This window comes from Pongo abelii, chromosome 8 (assembly GCF_028885655.2).
Source record: "Pongo abelii isolate AG06213 chromosome 8, NHGRI_mPonAbe1-v2.0_pri, whole genome shotgun sequence".
Taxonomy (NCBI): Eukaryota; Metazoa; Chordata; class Mammalia; order Primates; family Hominidae; genus Pongo; species Pongo abelii.
This window is the reverse complement of record NC_071993.2, coordinates 136,848,920-136,874,431: the sequence shown is the minus strand read 5'-3', so window position 1 is coordinate 136,874,431 and position 25,512 is coordinate 136,848,920. Positions and strand designations below refer to the sequence as shown.

The 25,512-nt window shown below is 45.3% G+C and overlaps 1 protein-coding gene across 2 annotated transcripts in view; it reads right to left on the bottom strand.

Annotated features, from left to right (window-relative positions):
• MGMT (O-6-methylguanine-DNA methyltransferase) overlaps positions 1-25,512 on the bottom strand; it is a 301,054-nt gene that overhangs the window by 8,917 nt on the left and 266,625 nt on the right. The gene's annotated exons all lie outside the window — the stretch shown is intronic.

Here is a 25,512-nt window from a genome sequence, read left to right as displayed (position 1 = left end):
TACTGCTGGTTAATTTCCAACTTCAACTGGGACAAAGAAGGCAAAAGCAGCCACAGGCCAGGCTGCGATATTATGCTGGCTGTCCACATCCAGCCGTGTGCAGGATTCCCCCAGCTACTGCTTGGAGTGCCAAGCACCACAGTACGCAGGGGCTGCCGGTGACCTTGGCTACGGGCATCTTTAGTGAATAGGGCTGCAAAAATAAAATGACTTGATTCCCATTTTAATTGACTAACCACATCTAACTGCATTTGTGCCGCATCCTGCTGCAGGAATGAGGAGGTGACTGCAGGAGAACATTCTCTCCCTCTGCCTCCAGGTTTCAGAACTGTTACCTGGGAGTGGTGTTGGCGGGAGAGAAACTGGGGCATGCGAAGAAGGCCTGTCTGAATCAGTACCTATTGTCTTTCCAAGGGGGACATGCAGCTCAGGAGCACTGGAGACAGAGCCACGTCCTCCATCACAGGGGCTCCAGTCCCTCCAGGGGCAGGAGTTTCTGAGTAGCAGCAACAAAGGGAAGGCTTCCGCGGGCAGGAACGATGTTCCGAGTGTGTCCACAAGAACACTAATTACACTTGGTGCCAAGCTGGCAAAGTGTGATTTGGCTCTTAAAGGAAACACACCCTTACATGTGTGTTAAATAATAAAAATCACTTCTTAACTGAAGGGAACGATAATCACTTCACTGGGAAAAAAATCTGTTTAGTCTTTATTATAACATTAAGCAAATTAAACATCAGCATAATCCAGGTGATACTGGAAAAGGGTCATCAAAGAAATTAACTTTGTTGTTCATTAATTTACATGGATTAGTAGAGGGCAAAAAGATAGCAAATGTGCTCTAGTTTTTTATGATATAATTTCAAACTGTACACCATTTGTGGCAGGAGGGTGACTTTGGGGTTAATCAGACTGATTTGTCCTTTTAATTGCTTTCTATTCAAAGAAAATTCATTAGATAATGTTCTCTTCAAAATTCATGAATCAATTTAACTGAAGAAACCACATTAACAGCTTCGGGTTCATTAGCACATGCAGTTGTATTACCGGCTGATGGCTGGGGGGGTGGTGGATTTCCTTGGGCAAATGCACTCTGTTTACTCTCATTTCTTCAGAAAACGTTTTGAAATCAAACTGCTAATCATTATTATGGTTGCTGTTGTTGTTATGCCTAACTTTAAAAAAAAGCAAAGCAAAGCGAGGTAGGCTGCTGTTGACTTGGAGGAAAAGAGATTTCGGGGACAGCTGTCTTGGAAAAGAAACAATGAAAGCAGCACATCAACACCGCAAGAAGCAGAGGCCAATTTCCTGCCTTCCTCGGCGAACACAGAGTTGGTGGTTTTGTTTTCCGTGCTTTCCATTAGGTGTTCTGGGAGAACGGCCTGGAACTTTACTAAACTTGTAGGAATGAAACGAGGGAGGTGTGTGCAAACCTAACTGGAGCGCAGAGCAGTTCCGAGAAACAATGGCACGGTTCCAAGGGCCTCATCTGAGCGCCAGCCTCAAGTGCTGCTCTGACAAATTGCTGCCAAATTACAGAGCACCTTTCTTTCCAAGTGTAAAAGTATCGTATAATAAAACAATTATATGTCCATAGATGAGCACAGAGTTTATCAAACATGTTCAGCTTCATTGTCAGTTTCTCATGGGAAACCATTTCTTAACTGGTCCGTACCAGGCAACATATGAGGAAGTATAGCTCAAACAATGCAGTATTTAGCAATCAGGCACCTGATTTTACAAATGTATCTGAAAACTCTGTTTCACCCTGCAGCGAACAAATGCAGTAATTAGTTAAAGCAGCTCTCAAAGAGCACAGTGCTTCGAACCCTAGCCTGTGCAGAATCACATGGCTGAATGACACCCGTTCTTGAAGAAGGGCAATCCTTGCTGTTAAGCATCATATTCTATAATCTAGTGAAATCCACTCATAGACATTAACTCATGTGGAAAATAGAAGTTCTTGAGGTTGAGGTGACCATATCAGTCCTCAGTAGCTGGAACAATCACTTCAGGTGGCCCAAAGGGGCAACCATTAAAACAGCAGCCTTCTGGTCCAGGCGCGGTGGCTCACGCCTGTAATCCCAGCACTTTGTGAGGCCAAGGTGGGCGGATCATGAGGTCAGGAGTTCGAGACGACCATCCTGGCCAATATGGTGAAACCCCATCTCTACTAAAAATAAAAAAATTAGCCGGGCGTGGTGGGGCTCGCCTGCAGTCCCAGCTACTCGGGAGGGTGAGGCAGAAGAATCACTTGAACCCGGGAGGCAGAGGTTGCAGTGATCTGAGATTGTGCCACTGCGCTCCAGCCTGGGCGACAGAGTGAGACTCCGTCTCAAAAAACAAAAAACAAAACAAAAAAAACCCAGCAGCCTTCTCTCTTTCACCATGGGCCTCCCCAGAGGGCAGCCCCGAGACCTGGGGGCTCTGTGACATGGCCTCCGAACGCCACATTCTGGATGTTCCTCTCTCTTACCCCTCCACTTCCCTTGTTTCCTTCCCAAACTCGCCCTTCCTCCTGCCTGTCCTGTGGTGCTGGGTACCTTGGGCTGGGCTTCTGTGGCTGGGGTCAAGGGAGAGGACCTGCATCTTGGAGTCTCTCTATCTGAAGGACAGGGCTATTTTCATTTCGGCTTGGGCAGCTATTTAAATGTGTGCACCGTAACTGCCTCACCCAGAGAAGACTCTTTTCTAAACCCTCTGCCTGCATTGTGCATCCTCCGCCAAGGGTCTGGATGCCCTTTTCTGATGCTAGTCATGGGAGAAATTGTTTTGCGTCACAGACACTGGGTTTTTATGCAAGGTGTTTTCATGCCACGCCATGGAGTGGAGCTCAAGGCTCTGAGCAGGCCTGACACCTGAACCTGGACCAACTCAGCCAAACCCAGCTCCAATAAGGAAGACAGCACACACCAGAGCACGGCAGGAGGACACAGACCGGGACCAGCCTGGCTCTGCCACTGCTGAGCTCAGACTCATCACTTCCTTATCCTGGGCATCCATCTCTCCTCGGTGATAATCTGCTAAGAGCCACCTCAGCAAACACACCTGTGCGTCCACTGCACACGGCCAGGCTGAGAGCACAGCCAATAGCAGAGCTGGCCAGGCAGCTGGCCCTCTCTGAGATCAGGGCTCAGACAAGCACTGAGGGTCTCTTTCCTGGGAGGCAGACCACTGTGCTTCCAAGTTCTTGAGGAGGAGTCTCCTTTCCCTCGACCATCACAGCTCCGTGGGTGGTGACCTGTCAAGGTCTGTGTGGCTTCCTGGGGGGAAGGGGCATCCTTCAGCAGCCCAGGCTTTGGGACTTTTCCTTAGCCAGGCTGCAGGTAGCAGGGGCACACTCAGGCCCATGCACACAGGTGCTACCTGCCGGGCCATGCCTGCGGAGCATCTCAGTAGCTGTGCTGTGGCCATGGCCAACAAAGAGCAACAGAGCAAGAAAGAGCAGGGCCTCAGCTCCTGCAGGACATCCCTGTGCAGCAGCCACTGGCCTGGAAGGGGGATCCCCAGGAACTGGTGTCCCTGGCACAAGTCACAGCTATTTGACCTAATGCTCCCTGGCCATCAAAAGCAGCCAGAATAAACTAACCTGAAACACAAATGGAGGGAAAGGGGGATTCTGATTCCAGGTAAAATGAAGCAAGCACTCTATACTTGTTTCTTCTACTGAATGTCTTTATAAAACCTGGACAGAAGGCACAGAGCAGCTATGTGAGGGCTGGGAAGAGTCAGTAGTAGTGGGCAGCCTTGGAAAGAAGATAAGAATTTCAAGTACCACAGAAAAGATGAATGGGCTTCCTGGGTTATCCCTCTGTTGTCCTCAGCCCAAAATTACTACAGCCTGAGCCCTGGAGGCAAAGCCTGGCACAGCTGGGGAGCCCCCCTACGGGCTCTAATCCACTTTGAGGAAGGAAAAGCATCTCCTACTGCTAGGGTTTCAATGTGTTCCTGTGTTGGAAACAACTGCCACTGTGACAGTGTTCAGACGTGATTAGGTCATGAGGGCCCCTCCCTCAGGAATGGATGAATGCTGTTACTACTGGAATTGGTTATTGAGGGACTTTGGCCCCTTTTTTCCTGTCTGGCATGTTTCCTCGCCATGGAATGCCTTCCACCACGGGGTGGTCCTCGGCAGATGCCGGCGTCATGCTCTTGGACTTCTCAGCCTCCAGAACTGTAAGCCCAATAAATTCCTATTCTTCATCAATTACCTAGATGGCAGTGTTGTTACAGCAGCAGAAAATGGGCTGAGACAACTACGTTCAGGGCGAGTGAGGAATCATCCCTTTTTGGTGTTATCTCTGAGCCCTTGAACCTCAGCTCCTCCCTAAGCAATCTTGTGGTGTGGAGGACAACAGGGGCTGCAGGAGCCCAAACCAGTGAGTGGGGGATGGTCCCTTTGTGTTGGGAAGAGGTGTGCTCCCCCTAAGAGGTGGGCGAAATGTCTTTGCTTTTTACCTCTGTCTTCCTGATGCTTGGACCCAGATTGAGGTTTAGTAACAGGAAGAGGTTAATGGAATGGGGTAAAGCCCCAGCTGTCTGTCCAGGGGACTGAAGAGGGAGCCCTGAGAACTAAAATGTGCCAATAAGATTGTGGAGGAAAAGGAGTTCATGGAAGCAAACCAAAAAGCTGTTGATAAATTTCTGGACTCACCTGTTCAGGTGAGCTGTCTACTTCCCCATCTATGCACATGTGGATCCGACCCTAAACCACAGACTTTGAGAACTGAGGTAAGAATTAGGCACTGCCAGTTCCCAAACTGGCTGGTGAATGGTGCAGAAAAGAACTATCTTAAGAGGACTGCAAAGGGTTTGAAAATTGAACAAATATTGAAGGCTGGTCAGAACTTATGAACTAACTATATCCAACCAGGCTGACTGCCTCCTAAAACAAAAATACCAATATTATCTGTAGGATTTATATAAAACCCAGAGTCTCATAATATTCAAAATGACCAGGAAACAATGCAAAATTACCAAGCATGCAAATAATCAGAAAAATAAACTCACCAGGGAAAAGATAACTCATGCCAAGGCTGAGATGACCCAAAAGTTGAAATCATCTGACAAAAAGTTTAAGAGATTTGTTATAAAAATGCTGCAAGGGAAGACACTCTTGAAACAAATGAAAAAACACAAATAGAAGCTATCAAGAATAATAAAGTAGAAAATTTAGTATTGAAAAATACAATAACCAAAATTAAAAACTGTATTGCACAGGATCAATAGTAGAATGGAGATGCTGAGAAAAGAGTCAATAAAACTGGAGCCAAGTTAACAAAAAATCATCCAAACAACAGAAAGAAAAGTATTTAAAACAGACAAAAAGAGAACACGTGAGACAAAGTCAACAGATCTATTTATGTCACTGGAGTTACAGAAAAAGAGGAAAAAGAGTGTAGTACGGGAAAAAATTCAAAGAAATAATAGCTAAAATTTTGTCAAATTTGGCAGAAGATATACAACTATAGATTTAAGAAGCCCAGAAAACTGCAAACAGGACACATTCAAAGAAATCCATTCCCAGATAAATCATGATCAAACTGCTGAAAGCTTCAGAGAAAGTCTTGAAAGCCACTAGAAACAAACAATGCATTATGTACAAGGAAACAGTCATTTGAATGACTGTGGAATTCTCATCTGAAACTACTGAGTCCAGAGGAAGTAAAACAGCACTTTTGAAGTGCTGAAAGAAAGAAAAAACCTGTCAACTCAGGATTCTACATCCGATGTTTAAGAATCCTTCAGGAATGAAGTTAGAGACATTTTCTGATAAAAACGAAAATCTAAGGTAATTCATTGCCAGTAGATCTGATCTTTAGACTGGCTAAAGGAAATTCTTTAGAAAAAAGGGAAATGATGGTTATAGTTATCCAGATACTTACTCTAGAGAAGCTTGGAACATCAGGAATGCAGGCAGAGTAAGAAAAATGTAAGTATATGGAAAACTATTACAGGCTATTTTCCTCAAGTTTTTCAAGATATGTTTATTAGCCAAAAGCAAAAATTATGACAAGTGAGATGAGATTTTCAATTTATGTAAACATAATGCATGACACTATAACATAATGGGAGAGTTAAAAGGATCTATATAGTCATAAGATTTCTATATTCCACTTAAAAAGGTAAAATAGTGATTCCAATTAGACTGTGAAAGAAAGTATTATAACCCCTAAAACAGTCACTAGAAAAACTATATGAAGAGATATAGTAAAAAACACAACAAATAAAACAAAATACTAAAACAAGTTAAAAATAGCTCAAAAGAAGGAAGAAAGAAAAAGGAAAAAAAGAGGGAACAAACAATAAAATGTTAGACCCTAAATTTAAATATTAATAATTACATTAAATGTAAATGATCTAACCACACCAAGGAAAAGATAGAGACTGTCACAATAGATTTTTAAAAACATGCACAAGAAAATGCTGTCATAAGGAATTCACTTCAAATGATACCTGTAGGTAGGTTTAAAGTAAATGGATAGAAAAAGATATACCATGCAAACACAAATGTAAAAAAAAGTTAATACAAGACAAAGCAGACTCAAGAACAAATAAAATTCCCAGAGGGTAAGAAGGAATACTACATAGTGAGAGGGTCAATTCACTAAAACAAATCATGAATTCTAAATGTATGGGTGTCTAACAACAGATTTCAAAACTCACGACAAAATTCAAGGAAAATTAGACAAATCTAGAATTACATGTGGAGACCTAAACACTTCTTTCTCAATAATCAATAGAACTAGGTGACAGAAAATCAGCAAAGATACACAAGTAAAAAATACTATCAACTGACTGGATTTAATGGATATTTACAGAACACTCCACCCAATAACAGTAGAATCTATACTCTTTTCAAGTGTACATAAAACATTGACCAAGATATGCCATGTTCTGGGCCATAAACCTTAACACGTGCAAAATGACTGCAATCATACAAGTTACATCCTCTGATCATGATGGAATTAGACTAGAAATCAACAAAAACCATAATAGAAAATTCTCCAAACATTTGAACAGTAAACATATCACTTCTAAATAATCAATAGGTCAAAGAGAAAGTCTGAAGGAAAATTAAAAGAATATACTGAACAGAATGAAACTGAAAATAAAGCATATTAAAATTTATGGGACAAAGCTAAAACAATTTTTAGAGGAAAATTTATAGTATTAAGTGTCTATATTAAATCCCAATAATCTAAACTTCCAACTTAAGAAACCAGAAAAAGAAGAGAAAAATAAACTCAAAACAACCAGAAAGGAAATAATAAAGGCAAAGGCAAAAATCAACAAAATTGAAAACAGACAAATGATAGAGTAAAATCCATGAAATTAGACTGACAGAAAAGAAGAAACAATCAGTATCAGGAATAAAAGAGAAGATATTGCCACAGATCCCACAGATATTAAAGAGATAATAAGGTATTCCTACAAATAACTGTGTACTAAAATCCAACAACTGTGAATAGACCAATTTATTAAAAACTACAAACTACCAAAACTCATCCAAGATGAAACTGAATACTCCTATAACTATTAAAGAAGTTGAATTCATAGCTTGCAATCTTCTGAAAAAGAAACCTCTAGGGCCAAGATGATTTCACCAGTGAATTCTATAAAATGTTTTAAAAATAAGATTGATTTGACATAATTTTTTCCCGAGAAAGGAAGATTTTCTAAAGTGTTTTATGAGACCAGCATTACTTCACCATCAAAACCAGAAAAAGTCAGAAACCAGAAGAGAACAGTTCAGTATCTCTTATGAACACAGGGTAAAAATCCTCAAAAAAATATTGGCAAATCAAATCCAGCAATACATAAAAAGAACAAGACATCAAAATCAAGTGGGGTTTGTCCCAGGAAAGCAAGGCTGATTCAATATTTGAAAATAAATCTACATTATGAAACTACAGTCATCAAGACAGGGTGGCACTGGTAAAAGAACAGACACAAAGGTCAATGAAACAGGCACACACAGATATACAGTCATTCCTTGGTATCCATTGGGTATTGGTTCCAGGATCCTTCTAGAATACCGAAATCCACGGATGCTCAAGTCCCTGATATAAAATGGCATATTATTTGCATATAACCCTTGCACATCCTCCTGTAGACTTCAAATCATCTCTAGATTACTTAGGATATCTAGAACAATGTAAATACTATGTAAATAGCTGTTATACTCTATTGTTGAGAGAATAATGACAAGGAGAAAAAGTCTGTACACTTTCAGTAAAGATGCAACCATTCTTTCCTTGTTGTTGAACATTTTTTATCTGCAGTTAGTTGAATACATGGATGTGGAACCCATAAATACAAGGGACAAATGTAGACTTTGACAAAGATCTTCGACAAAAAAAGCAAAAGCAATTCAATGGAGAAAGGATAGTCTTTTAAACAAATAGCCCTGGAACAATTAGACACCACATGAAGAAAAAGTGAATCTAGATACAGACTTTATACCTTTCTCAAAAATGAACTCAAAATGGATCATGGACCTAAATCTAAAAAGGAAAATCATACACTTTCAGAAGATAACACAGGAGAAAATCTAAGCAACCTTAGGTTTGGAGAAGAGTTTTTAGATACAACATGATTCACGAAAGAAAAAAATGAATAAGCTGGACTTTATTAAAATTAAAAACTTCTTTACTGCAAAAGATGCTGAGGCTCTGAAAATGAGACACACTAGGAGAAGATATATGTAAGACACATATCTGAAAAAAGACTTGCATCTAAAATATAAAAAGACTCTTAAAATTCAACCAGAAAAAAGTCAAACAACCCAATTAAAAAATGGGCAAGTCTTAACAGACACTTCATCAAAGAATATATACAGGTGCCAAATAAGCACAAGGAAAGATATTTAACATAATCATTTGTCTTTAGGAATTGTAAACTAAAACAATGAGTATGATTACAGTGGCTTTTAGAATGGCTAAATATCCAAACACTGACAGTACCAAAAACTGCTGGCAAGGATGTGGAGCAAAAAGGATGATTAATCATTGCTGATGGGAATGCAAAACGGTACAGCCACTTTGGAAGACTGTTTTGCAATTTCTTTCAAAGCCAGAGTCTTACCATGTGATCTGGCAATTGCACACCTAGGTATTTACTCTACTGATTTGAAAACTGACATCCTCACAAAAACCTGCCTGTGAATGTTTATAGCAACTTTATTAACACTGCCAAAAGTTGTAAGCGACCAAAATGTTGTTCGATAGGTGAACGGATAAACAACTATGGTACATCCATACAATGGAATATTATTCAGTGAAAAAAATGAGCTATGAAGAAGACATGGAGAAAGCTAAATGTATACTGCTAAGCAAAGGAAGCCAGCCTGAAAAGGCTACATACTGTATGATCCCAACTAGATGACGTTCTGGAAGAAGCAAAACTATATAGACAGAAAAAAGATAAGTGGTTGCCAGGGGCACTTGCAGAAGGAGTGGGGGACTGAATAGGTGGAGCACAGGGAAATTTTTAGGGTGTAAAATTATTCTGTATGTTACTGTAATGGTGAAAGCATGATATCATACATCTATCAAAGGCCATAGAACCTTACAGCACAAAGAGTGAATCTAAGCAATGTATGCAAATTAACAACAACAAAACATTTAGGAGATCAGGGGATCCTGGGAAGAAACACAGACTGTGACAAGAGAATCTGACTGTATTATAAACTTATAAAACATCCTCACTGAATGGGGGAGGAGAGCTGATTTCTCCAAAAGTAACTTGAAAGTGAGAGAGGCTATAAGACTAAAGGCAAAAGGAACTGCACATAAATACTGAACTCTAGTTGATAAAGTTGTTTCCCATGAGCATAGGTGTTAAACTCTCTGATACTATTCTATATGTATACTGGGCTTGAATAATTAAGTAAATGGATGGCAGAAAGTGTGAGCCAGGTTTCTCATTGTGAGTGGGAGTTTACAGATAAGTAAGGAGAGGAGGCTAGAAGAATTCATGTGATGATGGATTACAGTTGTAGATATCAGTAGGAACTAATGTTTAGCTTAATATAGACACAGATAATTGCATACAGAAATGTTTACAATATATATCTGTCCATGGGTTAGTACACACAAAGCTACTTCTGTGGTCTGTCAACTGAGAAGACTTAGAAACAACACCACCCTAGTAGCAAGGAGCAAACCTAGTGCCCAGTACATGGTTTCTCATGCATTTTATAATAAAAGACACCAGACTCCTTCAAGAACTGGCCTTTTCCTCCCTAGGACTGGGACAGGAAATACACAAGATGAGCCTTGAGAATCTTGCAGTGTCAGAAAGTCAGGACACACTCCAAAACAAAATGAAGCAAAAGAACAAAGACAAACATTCCAGACAAACCACAATGAGGAGAGTATGACAAAGGGACACCGGAGCAAACTGCACAATCTCCCAAATGGCCAAAACTGGAATAATCTCAGCAACAAAATAAAGTAGTATTGGAAGACAACCCAAAATATCAATATCCCTGAGTCCATACTAACATAAAAAAATGACTGAAAACAGAAATAGGTGAGGGAGAAGAACTCTCCCATGCAGAAGCATTCCCAGTAACTTATGTAGATACTGTGTCTTCAAGGAGCATAACTCCCCATTCCTAAGTGTGTTAAGTACAGCAACTTCTTTGGGACGAGTGCAGTACGCAGCGGAGATGGGGGAAGAGTAACTTTATCATGGAGTCACCTGACAAACACCACTACCCAGCCAGGTAATCAAAGTTGACATCAACAATGATAAATGACACTGACAGCATGACTCCTTGATAAGATCTCAGGAAAATGACAGCTTATCTATGTGGTTTTTCTTCTCACACACTATAACCCCAGTCAAATCATGAGAAAAGCATAAAACATTCCAAAAGAGGAACATTCTACAAAGTAGTTAATCAGTACTCCTTAACACTATCTAGGCCATCTAAAACTAAGGACCTGTCACAGCCAAGAGGGGCCAAAGGAGCTAGGATGACTATATGTAATGCAGTATCCTAGGCAGGATCCTGGAATGGAAGAAGGGCAGTAGGCAAAAACTAAGAAAACTTCAAGATCATAGGACATTAGTTAATATTAAGGTAGCAACGCTGGTTCATGAATCCGTAATACATGTACCGTACTAATGTAAGATGTCAAGTGTAAATGTCATCATAATAAGAATTAATGATATAATTTGGGAAAATAGGTGTGGAGTATCAGAGAACCCTACTAATTTTTCAATTTTTCTGTAAATCTGAAACTATTCTAAAAACAAAGGCTATTAAAAACGAACATTATCTATCATATTAATATGCTAGAAAAACACATAATCTATATCAAGTCAGAAAAAATATTTAATACAATTCAACATCCATTCATGATAAAAGCTCTCAGCAACCTAAGAATAGAAGGTAACATCCTCAATCTGACAACTGTATCTGCAAAAAACCCACAGTTAACATCATACTTCACTGTGCAAAAAAAGCAAGATGAGGAAATACAAGACAATTGTCTTAGAAAAGAAGAAACAAACTCTCCCTATTTGCAGACAACATAATGTCTATGGCAAAAGACCCAGGAAATAATAGAAAAGTCTTAGAACTAATAAGTGAGTTTAGCAAAGTCACTAGACACAAGGTCACTAAATAAAAATCAATCACCTTTCTATATACCACTGATAACGGCTCCAACCAAAATAAAATACTTAGATGTAAATCTAACAATTTGTATATAGGCTCTGTTTGTTGAAAATTACAAAATGCTGAAAAAGTAATCACAAGAATGTCTGAATAACTGAGGAGACATATCATGTTCATGGAAATCTCAATATCATAAAATTTGAATTCTAACAAACTGACCTATAGGTTTATTATCATTCCAATAAAAAAACCCTAGGAGAATTTATTGCAGATAGACATGTTGACTCTAAAATTTAGATGAAAGGGCAAAGGATTGAGACTAGCCAACATATTTTACAAGAGACAAAAAAGGTTAGAGAAATCACATTGACAGGTTTCAAGACTTACTACAGATAATAATAATTATGTATTTGCAAAGGGATAAATACCCAGATTGTTGGAGTATTGATGGAGTTACTGGATGGAGTTAACGGAATAGAAGAGAGATTTCCAAAACAGACCTACTGAAGCACGACCAAATGTTTATTGACAAAGGTGCAAAGGGATTTCAATGAAGAAAGCATATTATTTTCAAAAAGAGGTGCTGGAAAATTGGATATCCATAGGCAAATAGTGAAACGTGATGTAAATCTCATGTCTTACTTAAACAAATTAACTCAAAATATATCATAGATTTAAATGTAAAACATTAAAAAAAAGAAAGAAAATATATGACAAATCTTCATGACCTGGGGTTAGGCAAACAGTTGTTAGATATGTCCTTCAAATCATGATTTAAAAAAAAAAAGAGAGATAAATTGAACTTCATTAAAAAGGGAAAAAAATTGGTTTGTGAAAAAGTTTGGTCTATGAAAGTCAGGTTTTTTTTTTTTTGAGATGGAGTCTCACTCTGTCCCCCAGGCTGGAGCAAAGTGGTATGATCTCAGCTCACTGCAAGCTCTGCCTCCCGGGTTCACGCCATTCTCCTGCCTCAGCCTCCTGAGTAGCTGGAACTACAGGGGCCTGCCACCACGCCTGGCTAATTTTTTTTTGTATTTTTTTACTAGAGACAGGGTTTCACCGTGTTAGCCAGGATGGACTCGATCTCCTGACCTCATGATCCACCCGCCTCGGCCTCCCAAAGTGCTGGGATTACAGGCATGAGCTCCCACGCCCGACTGAAAGTCAGTGTTAAGAGAATAAAAGACTAGCTACTACTAGCTAGGAGAAAATATTTGGAAACAGGAAATCCAACAAGAGTCCTATCCTATCCAGAATATATAAAGATTTTTCCAAACTCAACAGTTCCAAACTGAAACTCAACAAACCACCTAACTTAAAAAAAAGGCAAAAGACTTGAATTGACACTTCCCCAAAGAGGATATAAGGAGGGGTCAATAACCACAAGAGAAGATGTTCAACATAACTGGCCATCAGGGAAACGCAAATGAAAACAATGAGATATCATTACATATCTATTAGAATGGCCAAAATAAAAAAACAGATCAATGGAGATATATCCACATGGTAGCGTACACTCAGCAAGAAAAATGAATAAACTGTAGATACATGCAACAACTTGGATGAATCTCAAAGGCATTAACCTGGGTGAAAAAAGCCAGGCTCCAAAGGTTAAATACTGTCTGATTCCATTTATATGACATTCTCAAAAACACAAAGCCACGGTGTTGGAGAATACGTTGCAGTTGCCGAGAGCTGGAATAGGGGTGGGGAGAGGCCGTGGCTTCCAGGGGGCGATGTGGGGGTGTCCGGGTGGTGGAACTCCCCTGCACCCTGATTTTGGGGGTGGTTACAGAAACACACACACGCGTTAACATTCACGGGACTGTATACCCCACAAAAAGCTAATTTCACTACATGTTAATTTAAAAAATAAATTAACAAAAAGATGAGGGAAAACACATTTCCAAGTTACCTTCTCTTTAATCAAAGGGAGTTTTCTCCCCAAAGTTCAAGACACTAGGGACCAGTACTTCCTATTTAAAAGGGAATCTAGGTCACATTTTCTGCAAAATCTTTCCCTCTGCGAGGCCCCACCACCTGCCATGCTCTCACAGAAGGCTGTCACCATGGAGGGCCCCTCCACCAGACTCACGGAGGACCAGGCACCTGCCTCCCAGGGCTCTATCCCAACACTCAGCACTGTGGGTGACCCAGAGTAGACATCCAGTAAGCGCCTACTGGGTGAAGCAAGGTGGGTGGTTTCAGCATGGAGCCTGGGGACCATCCTTTCCTGGGAGGCTGGAAGACAGTGAAGGGCAGCATCTTCTGTAAACACAACCAGGGCCTACAGATCCCCACCCAGCATCTACTTCAACCTGGCCAAGAGGAACCTGATAAACCTTGCGCACACGGCTGGCGCTGTGGCGGGCCAAGAGCTCCTGTGGTCTGTGGTCCCTGTGGAGGCGCACACTGAGAGTGAGTGGGAGGAGGTGCCTGCAGCCCCGTCGGCTGGCTCTCTGTGGCATGCAGGAAGGCCATGGGGCCTGTGTGGACCAGGTCTCTGCAGGCAGCCTTTGCCAGGCCTACGAGGGCTCAGGCTCAGGTCAGGCATGGGGTTCACAGCAGGGGGAAGGTGCTGCCAGCTGTTTTAGTATGGTCCCTGAGGGGGGTGCGCCCAGCTTCAAGGTACTTGGCCAGCCAGAGGTGGGTGACCTGCAGAAGGAACAGCCCCTGACACCTGGCTCGTGGCTTGCTCACTCTGAAGGCAGGGACACGATGTTACACACTTTCCATGGGGCTGGGCTACCAGGTTAGTTTGGATGTGCTCTGCACGCCATGGAGCTCATAGCCAGCTTGTGCACAGCTGCCCAGGCACGGAGGTGGCCTGGTGCACACCCATGCCAGCCCCGTCTAATGCCTTGTTTAGAGACTCAGCAGTGGGGTTGTCTGTGCTTGCCAGGAGCCAGACTGAGTCCCAGCGCTCACTGACCCCTAAGCAAGAGTCCCCTGGGCCTGGACAACCTGGCCTCTAGGAGGACAGGACACCACCACTGCCTGGTTTTTGGAATGTCTTTGGGGCAAGCTTTCAAACACGTGCTTGAGGCTGAACAAGCACAGGCTTTCCTCCTACCCAGCCAGATGCTGTTTTATTCATCATGGAAGCAGAGGCTGTCCTCATCTGTCCTCACCAGGTCATCCCATCCCGACCAGGCATGGCCAGCATGAGTGCTGAGAGGCCTCCACAGATAAAAACAAATACAGTGAGGATGGCCCTCCAAAGCTCCAGAGTCAAGCCCACCTGCCCTGGCTGCTTCCACCATTAGGATGACCATCCGTAGCCAGTCTGGACACAATCTCTTCTTTCCATATGCTTTACACACTATTTTATTTACGCATATGACACAGCGGCTATGGAATACAATGTGGTTTAAGTGAAAACAAAGGCATTTGTTTCAGCATGTCAGCCATGACCTCTATGGGAACAAGGAAGAAGCTAACATAGAAGAAGACAGTCGCCCCAAAGGTCCAGGAATGCTCCCAACCAAGTCACACTATGTGAATGAAATGCACGCACTTGCACTTGAGGATCCAGACTGGGGCATGGAGGGAGTGAGTGTGCGGACAATCGGCAGGGACAGACTGAGTTGCTAAAACACAGACACCTCTGTCAGAACTGTGGGCCAGTGAGGCCACGATGCCACCAACCAACACACCGATGCACCTCTGTCCACTGACAGCTGCTGCACCCAACAGGCTCGGCCAACGGAGGGCCACAGAGGACATCTCTGACTCATGAAAACGGATGCGTGACAGCGTCTGTGGATGAACAAAGCCCCAAGTCAACGTGGGTTTCCAACATGCTATGAGATATGCTGTAAAAAATGGTGGCATTCGCCAGCAAGCACCAGTGGGAACCCTCCTGAGTGAGGTGATGGCGAACGAGGTGCCAGAGTGGAAGTGACAGGTGGGCCTGGGTCTTGGATGGGTAGCAGTTTGCTGGGTAGAGATAAAGTGGGTATTCCAGATAGATCAGGAATGACCCACCCCGCTCCACCCAACAGCCCACCATATACACCCACATAGCGGCCAAGGGGAAATTAGGGAAGACAGTGATTAGGTGGTAGGATTTCAAAGCCTCTCGAATCCAGGCACGGCTCCATTTTTTATCATTTGCCACCTCTGTGAACGCTAAGCATCAAGTTGCCATCTTCCGGCCCTGATGACCTGGCTCTGAGCATGGGCTGCTGCGGTCCTGGGGCATTGCTGAACGCCCCAGCCCTGAGGACCTGGCTCTGAGCATGGGCCGCTGCAGCCGTGGGGCATTGCTGAATGCCCCGGCCCTGAGGACCTGGCTCTGAGCATGGGCTGCTGCGGTCCTGGGGCATTGCTGAATGTCCCGGCCCTGAGGACCTGGCTCTGAGCATGGGCCGCTGTAGCCGTGGGGCATTGCTGAATGCCCCGCCCGGCCCTGAGGACCTGGCTCTGAGCATGGGCTGCTGCGGTCCTGGGGCATTGCTGAACGCCCCAGGTCGCGCACCGAGGTGGGACTCATCCCAGTGCTCCTTCCAGCCCTGCGCACGGCATGAAGTCATTTTCCTGCGGATGGGGGAGTTATTGGAGATCATAGGCTAAGGGTGAATTCATGACCTCTGGCCCAATAACTTAAGAAAAAAGGGAGCTTCTGGCTCCTCCCACACAAGGACCTGCCCCACCCAGTAGGCACGTGACCTCCCCAGACAGAACACTGACATGGAGGTGCAGCTCAGCGCTTGAGCCAACAATGGGAGGATGCCACACTGGGGCAGGTGCCTGGCCATCAGTCCCTTAAGTCCTGCTCTAGCATTTTGGGAGCCAATTTCTACTTCCCCAATCATTATCCTTCCCCAAAGTCTCCCCGGAGCCCCTCACTGAGCCATGACATCCACTTTGCAAAGCTGGCTTTGCGACTCCCATTTAGAAAGGAGGACTAGGCTCAGAGCCACGGCCTGACCTACGGGCTGGTGGGGGCTCCGAGCCTCACTGCTGCTCTCTCAGGCCTGGACGGTGGGCCCAGGCACCCAAATGCTGACACAGGCTTTGGGTCATCCCTGTCTGGAGCCAGCCCAGCTTCTGCGGCTCTGCTCTGGATGAGTCTCAACTGACTCAGGGCCCAGGCACTGGCCACCTCTGGGAAACGTGATGCATGAGAAAGCTGAGTGGTGGAAAGCAGCCTCGGTAGTGTGAGTGTGTTGGTGACCCCACTCAAAATATCAGTCCCTCCTCGAACACAAGGGTAATGGTAAGCTGGGAAGAAAACTGGCCTCCCTCTCCCTAAAATGGAGACACTGACGTCTACACCTTGGAGACTCGTATAAACATCGAGGCTGACCACACAGCACTCACCACCTCCACCATGGGTCGGGTTCTTGGTGCGAGGGCCACATGCAGTCCTGGCGAACCTCCCAGCCTCCTTTCCCGTGCAGGGGAGCCCTCGGAGATGGGCTGCACGCCTCACACCACACGCGTGGCCACTCGACCGCAGGTGTGGCTTGCCGGCAAGGCCAACAGCAGCCTCCCGGGTGTTGCCGTTCAATGTAGCCTTTTGGGGAGAGTTAACATTTTTCAAAAATACAGGTCTTCTTCAGATGGGACCTACTGGGCCAACTGATAAGGCTTCAACTCAAGTAGACACAGCCTGTTATTTTGTGGACTCAACTCATCTGGGTCCAAAACTATTTCTGCTGTGACCAGGGCTGGGGAGGCTGAGTTTCAGACCACTTTTCAAAAGTCAAATCCATTCTTGGGGAAGAAAGTTAGGAAAACAGAGCATTCCAGAGTGCCCGCCATGGTCCTTGGTACCCAGTGTCCAGCCAATATGTGTGGAAAGCTGTAAGTGGTGCAAGGGCCAAAGGCATCCAACAGACGCTCCTCAGAAAATGCAAGTTTGAGCAACGTTAGGGAAACAGGTAGGGGCACTCATTTGAAGATGGTAACGTAGGTCTGGAAATTTTGGTAGCTGGGCTTAAAATGCAATTATCACAGTAAGTGCCAACACTTACTGAGTGCTTGCTAGGTACCAGGCTCTGTTCAGTGTGCTTTCTCCTGTTCAGTCCTCAAGGTCCCCCATCATCCACTCTGCAGGTGAGAAGTCCCCCAGGCCGAGACGGCAGCCTGTCCAAGGATGCCCTGGGGACCTGCAGCAGGTAGGGCCAGCGCTCTCCTAAAAGCCCCTCTGCAGGCATCCCATGCCTGCTGCTGTCCCTCAGAGCTCACCACAAAATGTCCACAGCTGAGCTACTTCCTGGACCACTGTCCTGTCGCCCCTCCGTTTCCTCCTGGTAAAATGAGGCGCCCAAAACAGTAAGTGCCATCTGAGGGTAAATGAGCTCACCTGTGTGAAAGGTGCTTTGTATGTGGAAAGGACAGTGCAGATTTTAAGGACTGATTTTCTATCCCTTGACTCTCCTGTCCCCCTTCGTAAGGCATTCTTAACTACATGGTAGTTGGTAAGAGGACACGAGTCCTTAGAAGACCTTCTTGCTCTCCCTGGTTTCCTGGGGCCTCTTCCCATCTCCTGTAGTGCTACCCCCAGATGGCCTCTCTCAGGCTTCAAAAACACCTGACCTCAGCAGCTGTGGCTTCACAGGCCCAGGCAGCCAGGCCCATGCAATGTACTCCAGGCAGGGCGACGGGGCTGATGGCATCCTGGGGTCAATGAGAGCCCACTTGGAGCACCTGACGCATGTTAGCCTCAGAAACAAGCACCCTTTCCCAGACCCCGACTTCTAACTCCACACTCAAACTCTTTGCTCCCTGCAGACTGATTCTTGGCTCTGCTAACAGGAAAATACACAACGTTTTAAACATTTTTAGATTTCCCTTTAATGACTGTTGATTAAAACAGGCCAGATGGAAGGAAGTGCCTCTGAGGCAGAGCCCATCCTGGGCCCCCAGTGGCCACATGGACCTTACATTTCCAACCTGTCCACTGTGGGGACAGGATGTAGGGGCTCTGACCTGGATCTGATCTGACCATGGTGTAGGACAGAAGTGTCTAATCTTTTGGCTTCCCTGAGCTATACTGGAAGAATTGTCTTAGGCCACATATAAAATAACTAACACTAATGATAGCTGAGGAGTTAAAAAAAATCACAAAAAAACTCATAATGTGTTAAGAAAGTTTATGAATTTATGTTGGGCCACATTAAAAGCTATCCTGGGCTGCATGTGGCTCGCAGGCTGCGGATTGGACAAGCTTGGTATAGGGGTTCTGTCCTGGTTCTGATTTGACTGTGGTGTAGGGGAATTCTGACCTGGTTCTGATCTGACCAGGGTGTAGGGGCTCTGACCTGGTTCTGATTTGGCTGATGCTCATCCCAGTGTTAGGCGCAGGTCAACAGAGATGCACAAAGCAGACACTGATGGACAAGCACAGCACGTGCACCTCCTGCTGCACACCGAGAAGAGTGAATTCTGCTGTAATTTTTTTGAAAATAAAAAACAGGAGATTTTGGGCTGAGACAATGGGGTTTTCTAAATACAGAATCATGTCATCTGCAAACAGAGACAATTGACTTCCTCTTTTCCTAATTGAATACCCTTTCTTTCTTTCTCTTGCCTGATTGCCCTGGCCAGAACTTCCAGCAGTATGCTGAATAGGAGTGGTGAGAGAGGGCATCCTTGTCTTGTGCCGATTTTCAAAGGGAATGCTTCCAGTTTTTGCCCATTCAGTATGATATTGGCTGTGGGTTTGTCATAAATAGCTCTTATTATTTGAGATACGTTCCATCAATACCTAGTTTACTGAGAGTTTTTAGCATGAAGCACTGCTGAATTTTGTCGAAGGTCTTTTCTGCATCTATTGAGATAATCATGTGGTTTTTGTCTTTGGTTCTGTTTACGTGATGGATCATGTTTATTGATTTGCGTATGTTGAAGCAGCCTTGAATCCCAGGGATGAAGCCGACTTGATGGTGGTGGATAAACTTTTTGATGTGCTGCTGGATTCGGTTTGCCAGTATTTTATTGAAGATTTTCACATCAATGTTCATCAGGGATATTGGCCTAAAATTCTCTTTTTTTGTTGTGTCTCTGCCAGCCTTTGGTATCAGGATGATGCTGGCCTCATAAAATGAGTTAGGGAGGATTCCCTCTTTTTCTACTCATTGGAATAGTTTCAGAAGGAATGGTACCAGCTCTTCTTTGTACCTCTGGTAGAATTCAGCTGTGAATCATGCTACTATAAAGACACATGCACATGTATGTTTATTGCAGCACTATTCACAATAGCAAAGACTTGGAACCAACCCAAATGCCCATCAATGATAGATGGATTAAGAAAATGTGGTATGTGTACACCATGGAACACTATGCAGCCATAAAAAAGGATGAGTTCATGTCCTTTGCAGGGACATGGATGAAGCTGGAAACCATCATTCTAAGCAAACTATCACAAGGACAGAAAACCAAACACCACATGTTCTCACTCATAGGTGGGAACTGAACAATGAGAACACATGGACACAGGGCAGGGAACACACACCAGGGCCTGTCGGGGGGTGGGGGGTTGGGGGAGGGATAGCATTAGGAGAAATATCTAATATAAATGACAAATAGATGGGTGCAGCACAGCAACATAGCACATGTCTACCTATGTAACAAACCTGCACATTGTGTACATGTACCCTAGAACTTAAAGTATAATAAAAAAAGTTAAAAACAGGAGGAACCCACAACATAAGTATATTAGGCAATGTGAGTAATATTTTAGAGTAAAAGAAATGGACTTTTTAGAACAGAGATTCTCAAAGTGTTGTTTAGGGACCATCAGGGGTCCCTGAGACCCCTTTAGGGGGTTTGTGAGGTCAAAATCATTTCCACAGCAATACTAGGATGTTATTTGCCTTTTAGATTCTCATTCTCTTACAGGTGACAGAATAGTTTTCTGGGGGCTACGTGATGTGACAACACAACAGATTAAACACAGAGGCAGATCTGAGAACTCAGCTGTCTTCCACTGAGGCAGGCATCAAGGCATTCCATTCTACAAAAATGGATGACAGTGCCACTCTCCTGAAGAGTCTGTCTTGGAAAACTGTCATTTCCAGAAGCATATTACCTATGATATCCTGCCATGGGTTTACTGTTGTTATTTTCAAATAAGTTAATACATTTAAAAAGTCTCAGGGCAGGGCGTGGTGGCTCAGGCCTGTAATCCCAGCACTTTGGGAGGCCGAGGCAGGTGGATCACAAGGTCAGGAGTTCAAGACCAGCCTGGCCAAAATGGTGAAACCCCAACTCTACTAAAAACACTAAAATTAGCCGGGTGTGGTGGCGGGTGCCTGTAATCCCAGCTGTACTGGCTGAGAGGGGCAGCCTGCATAAGCAGGGTGTATGAGGCTGAGGCAGAAGAATCTCTTGAACCCAGGAGGCGGATGTTGCAGTGAGCCGAGATCGTGTCACTGCACTCAAGCCTGGGCGACAGAGCGAGACTCCGTCGCAAAAAAAAAAAAAAAAAAAAAAAGTCTTAGGTTTAATTTCCAATATGGCAAATGTGCACAATATAGCCCTTATCATCAAAAGCTCTTTGGGGTCATCAATCATCTTAAAGAGGGGTCCAGAGGAATCGAGGGTCTGAAGGGTTAAGCACACTCTGAGCCCGACCGGGCCTGGCAGGGCTCTGGGCTCTGTGTCACACATAGGAATGCCCCCAGTAGGCTCCATCTAGTCCTGGGCATGCCAGAACACAACCTCAGAGCTCACCTGTAGGCCAGATTACGCTACCAGCCCTCGGAAATGGACCTTCCTCCTGGCTGAAGTGTGGGGCGCCTGGTGACAGTCTCACCGAGGAGGCTCGCTCCTGGAGGTGAGGCACCACATCCTTGAAGCTCCCCCAGAGGCGTATTTGTACTCACTTTCCCAATACTTAGAGCCTCCTAAACTTATTTAACAAAAGAATTATGCCTAAGACTTTAAGCACAAACTTAAGGAAGCCTACAGAGAAATGATTAAACTGTGACTGTCCTGGTATGAATGTGAATAATTATACATTAACACCCTTTACTATTCAAATAATTGTCATTCAGCTCAAAGCTGAATAACTGACTTCTGAATAGGTGCTAATGGTTTCTGAACAATAGCAGAAATAGAATCATACTGTGCCAAAAAAAAAAAAAAATCAGAGGAGGGCAGGGCAAGCAGGACAGCAAGTGCTCAAGCACATGGACCTCAGCGCAGTCAAGGTATCGCTGAGGTTAATTATAGAAGGGAGGGAAATCAAGTCTGAGGAATTCTGCGAATTTCATTTGTCATCCTCATGCCTGCAAACCTCGCATCTGCTCTGCTGTCTTTGGAGCACTGGCTTTCTCTGCCTTCCCTTAGAAACACGCCAGACCTTGCAGACACAGGATGCTCTGATTCCTCCCCAGCCTCCTCTGCAGTAGAATGAACATGCTTGCCTCACACAATCCCAGACTCACAGGGCACAACCTTGTTATTGAACAACATGAAAGTAGAAAATCTGATTCCAGATGACACATTATCAATGCATGCAAAACAATAATGTCCCTCGTCTTGCCCAGAGTCAGCAGGGCCAGCATCAGTTCACATCTTCCCTTTGTTGGTTTCACTGCAGTTGGTAGTGAGTTAAAGCCCCACACCATTTCACGCTCAATGCGCCAATGGTTGCTAAAAACGCACTGACCTGCCCAAAGAACCTAAGTATGTGGGCTGCCCCTGTCAGCCAGTACAGGAACTCCTATTCGTTCATCAGAAACATCTAGAAGCTTCTTGCTGGTGTTCAGGAGGGAGGAAAAGTCATGCTGGCTTTACCAGCAGACACTTCACGCTGCTCCTGCAAGGCTAAAATTAAGCTGCTTCCCAAACTGGGGCAGTGCCCCATCCACCCCACTGTCCACGCCCAGCAGACACCTCATATCAACACCATCTGACTGTGTTTCAGGGAATGCTGACAAATCTAAGGGGGCGGGTGGGTCTGACTGCTCCCCACCCAGGTGGATCCTTGAGCTGGTCTGAAGTAGCCCTGAGCTCTGTTCAATAATTTTCCATTGATCATCGTGCTGCTGCCGCCATTAGTTAACTTTTGAAGACCAACCCAACAGAAAGGAGCTGGGCCCTAAATTTCTTAATGAATTATTCTTTACCACGGGACACGGATTATGCCACGCAGCAGGCATATCATTACTGACACAGCTGTCAGAAGGACGGGCAAAAGGAAACTGGCAAGCTTTAATTTCTCTGCAGAGAAATGAGAAGCTCTTTGGGGATTAATCTCAGTATCAACATTGAGCCTCTGCCTCGGGGCAGCTGAGGAATTCAAAAGGAGCTGTGCCTGGATTTTGAGTGATGGAATCTGGCTCCAACTGCACAGCTGACTTTGGTTGCTCACCTATTCAAATGAGGATGAGAGGCACGCAGGTGAGGCTGGCAGCTCGGCAGGACAGGGACACACAGGTGCCGGCAGGGGAGTGGGACAGGGAGGCCAAGGTGCTTGCAAAGTCATTGAGGGCAGATGGGCCAGACTAGCAAGACAGTGTGACCTGCTGCTCTCCTGGCTGGGACTGGGGTGCAAAGGTGCCTTCCTTGTGCAGTGGGGAACACCATCAGACAGAGCCCGCGGGGCCCTTTCGCTTTTCACACGAGGCACCAAGTTTGTCCCCTGAAGAGTCCATGCTCATCCTGTTACACAGGATGAGCTCAGAGGGTCTCCCTGTCCACTCAGGTCAAGGAGCTCTGCACCCTCCAACTCCTTGGGGTCCCTGGCACAGTCTGGTCCCCACCCCTCCCTGCCCAGTGGCAGGGGCCCCATGCCAGGGCTGTCTCCCTTCAATGCGGGGATTTCTAAGGTCACTAGAGAAAGAGCCTGATGTCTTCTGGAAATATGGATGTTCCAAGTTCAGGCTCACATGACATGGGGAAAAGACCCAGTGTGGGCATGTTCAGATTTACCAATTAGTTCATTTATTAATTTCTTAATCTTAATATTCTGTGAGCAGCTACCTCGTGCTGACCTTTGTGACGCTGGTGACGCTGATGGCGCTGGGGGGCGGGGGCATTGGGGCTGGCGCTCAGCAGTTATCACAAGCAGACGTGCCAAGACTGGGGGACAGAGAGCAGGGGGTGGTGGGGCACACAACAGGGACCATGGTCAGGGAGGCTTCTGGGGAGGCAACACTGGTGCTGAGACCTGCAGGCGGGCAGTGGCGGGAGGGCCGATGGCTGATGCGGGCGGAGTGTGGCTTGGCCAGGAGGAGGCGCATGGGTGAGACTCAGGGAGCAGCACATGCCACACAGCACACCATGAGAGGGCTGGGTCTGATCCTGATAGCGTCAGGAGACCAAGCAGAATTTACAAGCGAGGACGGCATAATCAGGTCCTCTTCTGGGACCCCTGAACTCCCCCAAGGCAACCACCACCATTATGGACCCTGCAGGGTCTGCCCCCTTGGCCCCTTCCTCTGGCCATACCACATCAGCCACCACTGGCGTCACCCACTCCCTATGCTGCCTCACCTTCTTCAGCCTTTTTCTCATCCACTTGTATGGGTTCATCGCTCACGTCCATGCCACTGACCCCAATCCCTAACCTTCCCACCTCTGTCCTTATTCTCAAGTGACTGCTGCAATTCCCAACTGTATGCCAAAAGGAATCCCTTCGTCTTCTTTTCCCTGCCACCCACGGCCACAGCTGCTTCAGGTCCCGCTTGTCCCCTCCTCCCTCTCTCACCCAGCACCTGGACAGTCCAGTGAGTCCTGTTCCAGTCCAGCCTGGCTCCCATCATGCCTTGAGTAGCTCCTCACTACTGCACAGTGAGAATTGATGGCCTTCTTGGCTTGGAGGGAGGCTGGCAGCCCCTCCTCACACCCCTCCTGCTCCAGCCAGCAGGGATTGCTTGCTGTTTCACACACAGGCCTGGCCTCAGTCTATGCTGTTTCCCCCTTACTCCACGTGTTCAAATCCCATCTACCTCAAAGTCTGGTGCAAATGCTACCTCCTCCATGAAGTTCTCCCCAGCCCACACAGCTGAAGGCTGCCTTGCTGCCTGCAGCGCTGGCTTACCCAGGGCTCCTCATATACCTTTCTGGCAGCACAAAGCCCAGGCATTCTTGGGGGATGCTGCGAGTCACCTTTACATCTCCTACAGCATTTGTACACAAGAGACAGCCAAAAACAGCTGGAAGGAACAGAGGGTGGGTCTTCACAGTCTGTACTTTACACCAGAGGAAAGGATAAGGACCAGATATGAATGGAAGTGTGATGAGTAAGTAACTATTGGGGAGTGTCTCACATCTTGTGCCAGTCACTACGGACAGGTAACAGATAATCCCCAACTTAGTGGCCCCAAACAACATACATGACCTTTCTTTCATGGCCTTGAATTCAGAAGGGTCGGGCTCAGCAGTTGTCATTGGGGTCTTGTGCATAGTTGCACTCATCCAAAGGCTTGACTGGGGCTGGAGTATCTATTTCCAACAGGGCTGACTTCCCTGGCTCCTCACCACGTGGGCCTCTCCTGGGGCTGCCTGTGTGTCCTCCGACATGGTACTGGCTGCTCTCACAGCAGGTGACTGAGGACACTGGGAGCTGCAAGGCCTCTTATGACCTAGCCTCAGAAGCCACACATCATCACTTCCCCCATATCCTGCTGTAGCTTGGGGCCAGACCTGACTCCATCTGAGAAGGAACAAGAGTGGGAGTACCAGCAGTGAAGCTCACTGGGTGTTGCATGGAGACTGGCTATCCCATGGCTCTTTTCTTGATAGCATCATGGTATTTCAGAATTCAGCAGGGAACCCTGGGCCAAATGTCACAACTTCATCTATGACTTCACTGACTGACTCTAGAAATACCGGGTGTATTACAACAATTCTAAAATCAGTTCCAACAGTTTTTGCAACATCTCCCAAGTTCTCAAAATTAGAATTAATTATCTAAAAGC